Source organism: Coptis chinensis, chromosome 3 (assembly GCF_015680905.1).
Source record: "Coptis chinensis isolate HL-2020 chromosome 3, ASM1568090v1, whole genome shotgun sequence".
Lineage (NCBI taxonomy): Eukaryota > Viridiplantae > Streptophyta > Magnoliopsida > Ranunculales > Ranunculaceae > Coptis > Coptis chinensis.
This window is the reverse complement of record NC_141458.1, coordinates 4,186,332-4,196,372: the sequence shown is the minus strand read 5'-3', so window position 1 is coordinate 4,196,372 and position 10,041 is coordinate 4,186,332.

Sequence of the window (10,041 nt, the reverse complement as noted above, 5' to 3'; positions counted from 1 at the left end):
GATTTCAGTTAGATTTCTATTATGACATTTATATGTAATGCCTAAGATTCTTTTATACAAATATCAATGAAAAGTACATGTTAATAAGCGCATTGTACAACACAAAAAATAGAATTCTTTTGGGCTCTTTTTGGTATTTATGCTCATTTTAGTTTGAGAAAAAGAATTCTTTGGGCTCAAAATAGAAGCATTCTCATAAGCAACTCAAGGGTCAAAACCCCGAAGAGGCGACCAACCCTATACGCGCCTACTGTAATCGTCATGTTCCCAAAAGCGAGAGCAAAACCTGATTCTCAGATCTAGGGATTACCTAAGCCTTATATCTAATAAGGGCATGTGAGGTGAAGAAGTGCTCTATTTACGTGTTGTACAATATGCTTAACATGAACATGTACTTTTCATTGATATTTGTGTAAGGATGTCAAGATGTTTCATACCAGTGTGGGCTTCTAAAACCAGTTTTCTTATTGGATTTTCAGCAATTATATATCTTCTTATTGTTGTCGATTTTAATTTTTATTTATTCCCAAAGAAAGGTTTTATGCATACTTCCTAATTGTTGCTGCCTATCCATACTAAACCTTTTATTCCTTTTGTTTTTGACAGGTATTAAGGTATATTGCAAGTTTGTAACTACCTTCTGTCTCCATTAAAACAAACCAATAAATTTGCAAAAGTGAAAGGGCATTGAATTAGAAGGCAACGTACTTCAAGCCGATCACGAAATGATCAAGCCAAATAGGAAAACATGTACATTTTCTTCATTTCCCTCATCGTTGGATTGAAATTCAAATTAAGGTATTGTTTCTTTCGTATACTTCCATTGGATGATTTAATTAAAATGATGCTTACTAAAAAATTGTTGTTAAGAAATCCAAGTGTCACTTTATTTGTTGAATCTATTACTATATTTGATCATTTTTCTCTATTTTGTTTTTGTTTTTGTTTTTTTTTTTTTTTTTTTTTTGTTTTTTTTTTTTATATATATTTTTTGTTGATGTTGGTAGGAAATTGTGAATTAGCCATTTAAGAGTTAATGTGTTTGTATTTTGAGTTGTTTAAACTGGAAATGGTTTATTGATTGTTTCTCCTAGCAAGGATAGTGTAAACCAAGGTACAATAGTACTTCAAAGATGAGACTAGCCTCCCAAAAAAAAATATCACCACCCCAACCAAAAAAGAAGGATATAAAAGTAGTTTTTATGGAATGCACACCAAAGAGGTTTGATCTTTTCATGTTGTGTTCAAGTGGTGTGAATAGGTAAGAGGGCATAATTTGGTGGAACCAAGTGTTGTTGCTAAAGAATTGTTTAATAGAGCGTGTTGAATTCAAGGTGCATAAATGCATAATATGTGTTTGATTTCAATTGATCCCAGCTTATACTTGCTTTTGCAATAAGCTATTCATCTATAGTATTTTTATTCTTGTAAGTTCCTTGCAGAAATTGATCTTCAATGTCCATTGAAAGTGGTCTAAGAGATGAAGATACTCGGCTCTAGGAAGCATTCTTGCATTGTATTAGTCAAGTATTTTCAGATACTTTGAAATCTTGCATACTTACTAATACAAATGACATTATTGACGAGTAGAATTGTCGTTTAGAATGTTTCACTCATACAATATTCAAGTTTCTTCCTGAAACCCTATTCGGTGGCCCTATATGGATTAGAAATTGTTGATCCCTTTATCCCTTGCTTACTATGTGAACTTGAGATATTGGATATAAGCATAAGTAAGGGTGTAAAACCGTGACAACTTCTTTAGCCTAAACAGTTAGTACTTTGAGATTTACTAGGGGGTAGATGTTCAACAATGGGTAGAGAATATTAGGGGATGTTCAACAATGGGTAGAGAATCCCATGGCCTTCTCAACCCGGAGATTCAACTTTAACTTAACAAACAAAGGGTTAGGGGTTATTGACTGCCCATATTTTAATTTCAGCTAGTCGTTGAAGCATTATAGATGGATTATCAAGTCTCGAAGGGAGTCAAACCTTTAAAAGTGCTAAATTATTTTTCAACCGTTGTAATCTGCTATAGTTAGTGTTGCCTGTGTTTTTAGGATTATTGATTGGTACATCGGTCCTTTCTTTGGATCTTTGATGATTCTCATATATTGCTTAATGCAAAATGAGTAACGAGACATCTATTACCAATGGAGTAATGAGACATTTCTTTTACAATTATGGTTTATGTTGTGCCCTCATGCGACCTCTCTTTCATCACATATGAAGTGGTTGATATATACAATTTTGAAATCCATAGATTGTGTTTAGAGTGGTAGTTCTCAAGTGATGTGTGGTTGGACCAAACTTTACGTGGTGTTCAGAAGTTTAGACAATGAGTAGAATTTATAATTAATAGTATGTAATTAGAACAAGATTGATACTATCATAAGACTAGCATGAAAAGGTGATCGAGCAACATCTTTCTTTGTTTGGAGTAATTATTACAATCAGATGCTTGCAAAGATGTTATTCCTTATTGCAAGTGAATACTAGGAATGTTACTCGGGTGTATAGTTAGAGTTCGATGTTGGGAATACGAATGTGTGCTTCTCAATACTATAATTACTTTGCAAAAACTCTTGATCGATGGGGTCTATAACACTATAAGCTCGAAGTTAGTTATTTGCCTTAATATTTAAGTTTGGAGAACTTTGATGGACTTTGATTCATTTTCCTCGGTTGGTTATTGCCTTGATACAACAAATAACACAACCAAGTTCCATTTGATAAGAGATGGTATGATGAAATATTGATGGCCGGCATGTTTCCTTGATAATTTATACCAAAGAAATTAGATTGATGGGAACATAGAAACTATAATAACACGGTTTATTTATAGGTTTCAAGAAACATCGACTCCTTTGACAAATAATGTTGTTACATAGAACTCTTCTTTAATAATGGTTGGATTTCAATTTGAACATTTAGTTCCTACTATATATACTACTTGATTGTGCCATGTTTTATATATATATATATGCTCATAGTTGTTTTGAAGACATGATAGAAAGAATACATGATCCTTGGATGCTTGGCCCTCTTTTGACAAGTCCAACATGTTTATGACTCTTGGAAGTTGAATTGATTAAAGTATGCTCTTAGTCTTATGTTGCTTTAATATGTTACTTCTAATTTTGCTCTAATATTATTTTCCTGGATGTCTAGCCAGATGTCATTTGTATTGAACAATGGGATAACTCCGAAAATAACCAACTAAATTTGTCGGCTTTTCAGAGACTATTGGGAGCTAATCAACAACTATGTTGGCTCATGAATCCACGAGAAAGAAAAGTGCTAAGATGTGTTTCAAATTTAAAAAGTTGGAAGAAAGAAAGAACAAGCACTCTAAGCTAATTACAAAGAGATGTTCCGATTCTTGTGAAGTGTAGTGTTAGATCAAGTGTAAGTTGAAATCACTTCCAATGTTTCATATTTCAAAATTTTAAAAGAAGAAAGAACGCACCCTAAGCTAATTGCAAGGAGATGTGCGATTCTTGTGAAGTCTGAGTGCTAGATCAAAACCACTTCTAATGGTAATAATCTGAACTCTTGACCTCTTGATTTAGCAATGTTACTTAATTCCTTAACTGCACTGAATGCATATTTTCTATTCGAGAAGCTTACCTTCCAGATTCAAGGTCAATAGAAGATTGATGAATGTCTTGAAAATTACCTCAAAGATACCAACTTCTGTACATATGGTGGATGTAACATCTAATGCGGCATGCAGCGAAATGTGCCAAGAAAATACATAAAGTGACACCTACATGACTTCAAATGTGGGAGAATTAGAATACTAAGTGTGAGATTTTCTTGAAATGAGTCTCATGTCAACTGGAATAAAGACGAGTAGATCTATGTTACTATCCTCCTTGATGTTAGTTGTCGAAAAAATAACTATTCTCCTTAACCACTGTAAATACTTGAACACTCAACAAAAAAAAAGTATGTGCAAACTGTGCAACTTTTAATGAACAAAAATTTTGTCGTTTCAAATATTTGCATTGTATATGCTTAGGAATTGGGTACTACCTAGGGGAACACCTTTACAGTTCTGATATAGATCGTAGATCGTGAATTCAACAAAGACCTTAGATTCAAGAATCTAAAGCATGAACTTGATTTACCTATTTATGCAAACGTCCTCTTCCTAATCGAAAGCCATGAGACTGGGTGAAAGATGTCCTCAAAAAGCCCACTGGTCGAGATAACTTCAACTTTCCATGCACTAGCCAACTCCAACCAAATTTAAAGACCGGTTAATATGTTCTAATGTGGGTGTCGAAAAGCTTTGAAGGTTCTCTTCAATACCAAATTTAAGTATATAATGAATGAATTTGATGAATCTTATTAACAAAATTAAGGGGCTATTAAATAGTTGCCAACACCTTAATTATGTGGAAGGGCTTCAATGGGTTTTGGTTTGAGTCCTTTCTTGCATGAAGAAGTGTCCATGAAGTGTCGCCCATTAAGTGAGTTTCAAGACAAATTTCTTAAAGCTTCTGAAAAAACCATGAATGTTGAAGCTTCTTAAAGCTGAAGTAGGATGCTGTTCTAATTTGGTTATAATAGAGGTACATGCTCTTCTCAAAGAACTCCTTCAATTCCTTATCATCTTTGAGTTTTTGACTGGTGTAGTACTACTGTTAGAAGAATATACTTATCAACATGTATTAACCAAAAAGGTATCCAGGGAATGTCCCCAATTCCCATTTGGTTGAGAAAAGGTTTGCATAAAATCAATAGAATGATTGGGATATAGTCATGGTAAAATGTTGTATACTGAATGCGGTAGAGTTACATTCAGTGCCACAAACAACATAATAAGCACCTCATAACCAATCGTGCCGTCGGCACGGGTTATATCTAATCTATATAATAAAGCAGTTTGGTTTTTTATGTTGTTATATCAAGCGGTCCAGAAGAAAGCAGTTTTTGGACAATCCTACGGTGATAAATCAATTTCTTTTAAAATCGAGTCCTACTTACTCTAAACTAAAGAGTCCTACATTCTTTTAAGAGTCCTACCTCTTTTCCACTTTCAATTTTAATCTATATATTTTAAGAGTCCTACCTCTTTTCCACTTTCAATTTTAATCTATATCTTTTAAGAGTCCTACTTCTTTTTCACTTTCAATTTTAATCTATATCTTTTAAGAGTCCTACTTACTATAAACTAAAGAGTTGTGTGAAGTCTACATCGGATGGCTAATAGTTAATACAATCAGTACATCTGACGGTAGACCGGCACGATTAAAGAGTAAGTTGATTCCAATTAGGAAACAATATTTATGAAAATATACTCAAAGAAATTACTACTAACATATCTAGAATTTATGAAACTTATCTAATTTATTTAAATTCTAACTTATCTAAATTTATCTGAAGTTATCTAAATTTTAACGTACTGATGATATTAGCCTTCTCCAGACTGCCCAACGCCTCCTCACAGATTACTTTCTTCTCAATCTCGATCAGCGAGCTTCGCAGGTACAATCACTTTCTTCCTTCTTCGCAAACTTTCTATAGAGTATTAGTGTGATTGGGAAACTCCCAACACTTACTATATAAACTCATATTTTGGAATTACTACCAACTTATCTAAGAATTCTTTGTTATCAACGCTAACTTATATAAAAATTCTTTGTTATCAACGCTTATTAGGGAAAGTTTATGTATTATATTGGCTTTTCATAATTCCAGTTATCAACATTGGCTGGCTTATTTGACTAAGCAAACACCAAGCAATTGATTTTTCCCTTCGCACACATAGAATTTGTGTCGTTGAGCGGCACTATACACCTGTATAAACACTGAAACCATATAAGAGAACACTTCAATTGATAAGCCTGAATCAAAATAACTTATGGAATGGAAACCGTTACTTTAGAAGTTCTTTTTACTTATTGATTAGATAGATTGTTCATAGGAAAGAAAAAAAAATGTGAAGCAAGTTAACATTCCCCAAAATATGGCTCTTGAATTTGTTGTTAGTGATTAGTATTCAATGCAGTCATATTTATTTTGTTTTTTGCTCAACAAGTTATTGATTATCAATATTTTGTAGTCTGCCAAGTTCTCATAAAAATTTTATTGTTTTCCATTTTCTCCGATCCTCAGCATGGATAAGACACAAACTACTTCTACCAGTGAACGTGCTGCATTTGGTGAGGTATTTTATCAAGTTTTTTTTTTTTCTTTTATTCTTACATGAATTGTAAAACTCCACAATCTATACAATGTTTGTTTTCTACTTACGTTAATATTGTTAATGTATTTGTATTTTTGCAGGTGGGGAGAGAAGTACGATGGGCACGGTAGCAGTATAAAATACACTGACAAGTAGGCCGAGCACTTAGAGGGTGATGGATGGACAAAATGGGGCGACAAGTGGGATGAGAATTTCAATCAATATGGCCAAGGTGTCAAGCAAGGAGAGACGTGGTGGGAAGAAAAGTATGGGAGCGGTGGAACCGTACATGGGGGGAAGGTCACAATGGCTCTGGTTGGGTGCACAAGTACGGAAAAAGTAGCTGTACGTGGAGAGCATTGGGACACTCATGTTCAGTAGGACACATGGTATGAGAGGTACCCGCATTTTGGTTTCCAACATTACTTTGAGAACTCAGTGCAGCTACGAGAAGTTCATAAACCACCACCCGAAACATCATGAACCCAAACATCTTCGCTCGATTGTAGAATACTACTTCTTACAATCTCAGGTGGAAGCATAACCGCAAAAGTAGCAATAAAGAATTTTACTTCATTCAGACTCAGTAGATGGATTCTATTCCCAAGTGGTGGTAATGGTAGTTAGGTTAATTACCACTTATAGTCTGGCTCTGTGGGGTTCAAATGAAAGTCTGGATACCACAGTAATGAGAGGCCTATCATAGGCATCACCTGATCACCATGATCAATTGCTGCTCTGTTACTTGGCACACCATATTTAGGCCATCCAGTTAAGAATCTTTAATTCATTTTTTTTCTTGGATTGTGTTTCCTAAAACTTATTGGCACCCTATTTTGCATTCGTGAGTGATGGCAAATGAATCTGTAATATTTTATATAATTTTGTTTTCTACATATCTTGCAGGTGACATTGTCTATGTAGTTAGTGACCCTAATTTTTTCAGTTGCTTGGGGAATGGAGACTATGCCTGCAACAAATAGTTGAAGTCTATATATATTAATATATGGAAAACCAAGGTTGCAACAATTGAATGTTCGATGGTGCCAAATATTCTGCATTTTGCCTCCTTTATGTGTCATTAAGTTATACTAGTATCAATTGAACATTTGAGCATTGTGAAATTGGGTTTTATGTGTTGAAGGATGTGGACACTTAATTATATTTATCTCAACATTTAGACATTTTGTGGATACTCAAAAATTTTCAAGAGCATGATACGAATAGACAATGGTACTCACTTTTTACAACATGTTATCCTTCAATTCGTGTAAGCAAATGTTCAATATGCTGATCTTATTTGCAGTGCAAGTGTGGAGGTAGGTGTTCGATAGAGAAAGGAAAATGATAATCCATGTTAAAGTGATTTGCTACTTAAGGTTTGGAAACTTAAGATGCCTCAGGAATCAATGCTCTCGATCGGGGTGGGCTGAGATAACTTAGTTCCATCGGTTGTTATCCATAAAGCTTTGTGAGCTGAGAAGAAAGAGGAGATGAATTCCAAGGTTTTATATTACTTTGTTAGATACAAAGTAAATGGTGAGAAACAAAATCAAGAATCATTCAGGTTGAAGACAAGGGTAATTTCGAGATCACGTTACTATACATTCGTATTGTAAAAATGTCATTCAAGTTAGATCAATTCTGTACAATTATTTGGAAAACCCATAATGACTTGAGTGGCGTAGCCACGGGTTAAATTCTAGTCTATATACTAAAGAATAGAGTTCTAGTTGAGATTTTTCTCTCTCCTAGGTGGCACTCTAATATCAAAGCTTTTGAGTCTGCTATGCCACGTGACACTCTAATATCAAAGATTTTGAGTCTGCTACGCCACGTGGATCTCTACCTTCCTATTCTAATTGAAACACTTCTTACGTGAAACCCTTTCTATTCTAATTGAAACACTTCCTACGTGTAATTAAGGAATAACACTACTCTAATTGAAACACTACCGAAAATCATACATACTTCTTATGTACAATATATGACAAATTTGCAAACATCACATATTCTTGATCATTTCTGCATACCAGGGTCCATGCACATTACATAACACCAAGGTTCTTTAGCGACCCGAGGAACCTCTACAGCCTTCATCAATTTTTCAGTAAGAACAGCAATTTAATAGATCCTGTGAAAAAGATATGTCATTAATCAATAAATAATTTTTTAAGTAGTGTAAAGGTGTGATTTGGCTTTCCCTTACAAACAGTCACTGGGGGACTGGAATAGGTCATTGGATGAGACCGAGTTCGACTTGAGAGCGAACTGCCTACATATCTTACTCTGGGTTGTATGGGGGAGGGTAGAATCAGGTCTGGCGTAGTTCATAGGAGGGGTATTTATAAAGATTGAGAGTGTATCCTTGCTCACCACGTGTAAAGGATGTCCCAAATGAGGGGTGGAGATTAGGATAGCACGTGAGAACTGCCCTCATAGGTCTGCTGTAATGATGGGGATTAGTAGTCTGGGCAAGTAGCTTGCGGCAGTGGTCAGTAGTTGGTGGCAGTGATTAGTAGCTTGCGGCAGTGGTTTGTGAAAGTACACCTTCGGTAATGATTGCATATGGATAAGAGATGATGTCATAAGTCGAGGCGTTCTGCATGAGATCGTCTGTTCGACCTGCGTTATCCTGGAGCGAGCTGAAATAGACCACCTACATAAGGCAAGTTGTTTATGAAGTGAGCTTTGAGGACGTTGACATGAGATCGGTGTGGTATTTCTGTTTATGCTGGACACGTGTCTAATATTCATTAGATGTGAATATTACTCCCTCACAAGTAGTATCTATTGAAATGGCGGAAAAAGAATAGGGTACCCAAAAGAATATTCAGGTGGCTTTGTTGAGGATCACTTGCGTCTGATTTTATATATGTTTTTCTAGATTAGTTTAGCTATTAGGTTTTTTTGTAATTGATATTGGATCGAAAAGTAGTATCAGAATTAAGATGTATGATTTGGGCTTGATATGGATGTCTTACCATTTGCCATGACACACTCATTTGCAATGTCTGATCCTAATTTCTGCATTCCAACGACCTTAATGAATTTTGCTACATCAGTATCATCCATGGAGGAGTAGTCCATAGTGTGTATCACCGTACCTTACCACCATAGACTTCAGGGCCTTTATTTGGTGGAAATTTCGGAATGGTTGAGATGTCGCTATACTTTCCAAGGCAATGGATCACAAGGTTTACTTGATAAAGCCGTTTCTAACGGAAGCACAATGTCAGAATATATAAAAGGGTGAACTAGTATTAACCCCCCAATAGATGAGCCAATTAGGATTTCCTCCCACTAGATGGGAAATTAGGGTCTCCTCCCTAAATACACACAAAAAAAATTCGGTCAACCCACTTTGACTTTTTTTTTGTGTGTATTTAGGGGGGAGACCCTAATTTCCCATCTAGTAGGGGGAAAATCCTAATTGGCTCATCTAGTGGGGGGGGTAATACTAGTTAACCCTATATAAAATTCAGGATATCGATTTCAGATTTAAGAAAGTAGAAATCAACTTTTTAGATTTGTAGGTTTCGAACATCAAGATCATTGTAACCAGTGCTCAGCTGGGTTACCTCAGGTGATTGCATGTAGCTGTTGTTGGCAGTAATGTTCCATTTTCCTTTTGGACTGAAGGGATCACCAGTGCCAGTCTAAAGATCCCATATAACCTTTTCTTTGTCAGACGCCCCCTCATAATCGAAATGCATGACCTTTGAATTGAATTTGATGTATCTTTTCAAGTTGAAGTGACCAGCTATGACTTGGTTATGATCAGGATAATCTTCTTTTATTGAATTAGGCCATTTGGAGTATATATATGTTGTTATTTGGGT